Raw genomic sequence first — 4,337 nt, forward strand, 5'->3', positions numbered from 1 at the left:
AGGATCGAGTGCCACATCGGGCTCCCCGCATGGGGCCTGCTTCTCCCCCTGCCTGTGTCTCGGCCTCTCTCTGTGCCTCTCATGAATAAATAAATAAAATATTTTTTAAAAATCGGAAAATAGATAGACGTGGTTGCCTGGAAGTGGAAGGTGAATGAAGGGGTAGGGAGGAAAATTTCATAGCTACAGGAGGAAACACTTGGGGGGGATTAATTGATTGTCTCAGCTGTGGTAATGTTTCACAGAAATACATAAGTCAAAATGTATCAAATTGGATACTTTAAGTATGGATTATTTTCTTTCTGTCAATTATGTATCCATACAGGTTTTAAAAAAGAGTTAAATTCATCTGAAGGAAACCACAGTCTCCCCTTGCTTGCATGTTCTTTAGTAGCAGCATCTAGTTCTCCCTCTGTCCGCAGAGGCACATGTGACCTTCCTGCTGCCGGGCCCAGGCTACTCCTGATTGCTCACCTCCTCTGGACACCATCCTCCTAATCAACTGCTATGAGGTATACACTGACGGGGAGTCTCTATCCTCCAAGGAGTGAAGAGTGAAGCCCAAGTCCTCATCAGCGCTCTCCTGGATAAGACTCCCAAGAGGTAAGGCTTCTCAAGTCAAACGCACACCATGCAAGAGTTAGCTCAGGACACGCCAACCTGATGCTCCTGGAGATTTCAGGCTTCAGTGCGTGAAATCAGAAAGTGCTGAAGCTCCAAGAGAGATGCTACTGGAGGCATGGCATGAGGTGCCCCTCTGCCAAGGCATTCCTGATCTGGCAGGAGAGAAACACCTTACACCAAAAGAATGTGGACACTTTGGTGGCCATATGATGAAGCAAAACTATGGACACAGTGAAACAGATCATAAATCCCAAAAAGTCATAAAATATTGGTCTCAGATATTAAAGCCAATGCTGCTAAAGCAAGAACAAAGAAGTTTAGGGCAATTTTGAAAACAGTAGGCAACCCTTTGATGCTGCCCAGGGGCAGTGGCCCTACCTATGCTGTTTTCTGTCCCTGCCTCTAGTATATGTTATTAACACACTTGAGGAAGGGAGGTCAGAAGAAAGATCCACTTAAGCTCTACAGAAAATTTCATTTGGAGAAGAAAGGAAACAAAATTGACCTTCAATGTGATGATGCGTGAAGGCGTAAAGCAACCTTTCTCTAACGAAAAGTTGGGAATTAACTATAATACATATTAGGAAGTGTCTTTCATGCTATAACTGGTGAGGAAAATATATTATCTACTTTCACCCCTTTCCCCAAAAAAATAAAGAAAAAAATACAAGCAGTAATACAACGGAGAGTAAAGATGTCTTTAACAGCTATGATCAACAAAGGATTAAGAGTTAGTATATATTTAAAATAGAATCTTTCAACACTAAAAAGGCCCCACAAAACCCATTAAATAAATGCGCAAAATACAGACACATGCGTCTCATACAGAGGAAACATAACCGGCAAGTAAGTATCTGGTAAAAAGCTTAATCTCATTAGTAATCTTGGAAACTAAATTAAGACAATAGTAAGGTGTTATTTTTTACCTACTAGATTGGCAAAACAAAACACAAAAGTAAAAAACAAATAAGTCTGACAATATTATTTGGGTTAAAAGAGGAAACAACAGGAACTTTTCCATATTACTAGCTGGAGTGTTTTGGTTCAATCACTTTGGAAAACAATTTGGAATTTTCTCAGGTTCCACATGGGCAATTTCACTTCTTAGTGCCTTCTCTAGAGACTCTCTTGCATCTGTGTACCAGCAAATGTGGATTAAAATATTCACAGCAGCATTAACTGCAACAGAAAAATAAAACCCCACAAAATAATCCAACAGCAGAATGGAATGATAAATATTTCTACAATGGGATAGTATATAACAGTGAAAATAAATGAACTATTCCTTCAACATAGATTCACTTTAGAAACCAAATTTTAGATTTTAGCACTAGGAAGTTAAAGACTTAGTATGACATCACCGTATAAAGCTGAAAAATTATACAAAACTAAAAAATTATGTATTAAAACATTTTTTTAAGCAAGGAGAAGATGATCCAGGAAGCTGGTTATCTCAGGGAGTGGGAGAGGGACAAGAGAAGGGAAGAGCAAAGTTTGATTCTGTAGCACGAGCAGCGTCTAGTTCTTTAGCAGGGTAGTGTATTTATGGATGCTCATCTTTAGCATTTTAGTATAAAGAAAATGCAAATATTAGATAGGAGAAAATATTTTTTAAAAAAGTAATAGCTGAGAGTTTTCCATAACATGAAATAAATTCCTCAGATTAAAAAATGTACTCTCCAGAGACAGCAGTGAAGACCAATGAGTTGGTCATAACGGCAGGTAAAGAAATTAATGAAGACTATCCAGTACAAATCATGAATATTGAGGTGCCTGGGTGGCTCAGTCAGTTAAATGGCTGACTCTTGGTTTCAGCTCCAGTCATGGTCTCAGGGTCCTGGGATCAAACCCTGCATCAGGCTCCGTGCTCAGCTGGAAGTTTGTTCAAGGATTCTCTCTCCCTCTCCCTCTGCCAATCCCCACCTCCAACTCCCACTCATGTGCTCATGCGCTCTCTCTCTCTCTCTCTCTCTCTCTCTCAAATAAATAAATCCTTAAAAAAAAATCATGTGTATTTATCGACATTTGAGAATTCCATCGGTGCTGTGGATAAGATGCTGACGACCACAATGTCTGTTTCCAGAAATGAGTTGTTGCAGAAGTTGGATCTCCTTGAACAAGCAAAAGTGGATTTAGTTCCTGCTTACACATTAAATTCAATGTTTTGGGTTTCCAGTAAAGCAGGAATGGGAAAGAATCAGAGTATACATGAACAGGGTCAAGGAAGTAACAGACAAGTAAACGGCTGGCAAGCTGGACAAAGATGCAGCTTCAAGATTTGTGAAAAATGCCCTCTGGGAATCAAAACCTAAAAATGCATCCAAAGTTGCCAATAAAGGAAAAGCAAATGTTTAAAAAATGCACTCTCCAAAAGCAACAAAAGTAAAAATAAACAAGTAAATACACACGCATATAATGAAACATGTGATTTCTTAGAAGCTTCTAAACAGAAAAGACAAACTTTCTAAAAGACACTCTTCAGGCAGAAGATGAAAGATGTGGAGCACCTGGCTGGCTCAGTTGGTAGAGCATGGGACTCTTGATCTCAGGGTTATGAGGGTTGATCTCAGGGCTGTCAAGTCCCATGTTGGGCATGGAGCCTACTCAAAAAAAAAAAAAAAGATGAAAGATGAGGTATGCAAGAAAGAATGAAAAATAAAGTAGGAAATATGAGGTAAATGACTATATAAAATAATTATAATAGCATGTGGACCTTTTAAAAATTGAAAATTCACAACACTAATGAATTACAACAGCAATAAACAAGCTGAGAGTGAGATATTGAAGTGAAAGTGTCGTAAGGGGGATCCCTGGGTGGCGCAGCGGTTTGGCGCCTGCCTTTGGCCCAGGGCGCGATCCTGGAGACCCGGGATCGAATCCCACATCGGGCTCCCGGTGCATGGAGCCTGCTTCTCCCTCTGCCTGTGTCTCTGCGCCTCTCTCTCTCTCTCTCTCTCTGTGACTATCATTAATAAAAATTTAAAAAAAAAAAAAAAAGAAAGTGTCGTAAGGTCCTTCAGCTCTCTACGAGAATAATAAAAGTACTAACTTTAAACACTGATAAGTTAAGAATTCATGTAATAACTTCCATGGGAACCACTAAATGACTGGACACATTGTGTGTAGCTTCTAAACTAGCCAAAGCCAATATGGAGTGAATTTTTAAGTATCTAATCCAAAAGACAGCAAGAAAAGTAAATAAAAGAAACAAGAGAAGCAAATACTATTTATGAAAAGTCTCTCTAATAGATGGAGGCATGAGAAAATTGAAAGTCTAAGTGTGAATCAAAGTCTACCGTAGCAACATTCATAAATAGAAAGCTGGTTATAGCTATGTTACTATCAGTTAAATAGACTTTAAGTAAAAAACTTTCCCAGAGTATAAAGAAAGCTATGCAGCAGTTCTCAATTCTTATATACTGAACATCGCCTCAAAATAAATAAAGGGGAAAATATGACAAAACAAAAGAAAGGACTTCATAATTATAGTGGGAGACTGTAAAACATTTTTTTCAATTATTGAAAGAATAAGACAAAAATTAGTAAAGATACGGATTTCAATGAAATAATAAGTAAAAGTGACCTAAGGGGCAAATATTGGATATTACACAAAAGAAGTGTAAAATTTACAATCTTTTCAAACATTTGCAGAAATTAACCACTTCATGGGATATAAGACACATCGCAAGTCATTTCAAAGGAATAAATTATAT

At 38.3% G+C, this 4,337-nt stretch overlaps 1 pseudogene; it reads left to right on the plus strand.

The window, feature by feature from the left end:
* The first annotated feature begins 2,294 nt into the window (after positions 1-2,294).
* On the plus strand, positions 2,295-2,979 carry LOC129519333 (nuclear nucleic acid-binding protein C1D-like; annotated as a pseudogene).
* Positions 2,980-4,337: the final 1,358 nt, after the last annotated feature.

This window comes from Nyctereutes procyonoides, unplaced genomic scaffold, assembly GCF_905146905.1.
Source record: "Nyctereutes procyonoides isolate TBG_1078 unplaced genomic scaffold, NYPRO_anot_genome, whole genome shotgun sequence".
Lineage (NCBI taxonomy): Eukaryota > Metazoa > Chordata > Mammalia > Carnivora > Canidae > Nyctereutes > Nyctereutes procyonoides.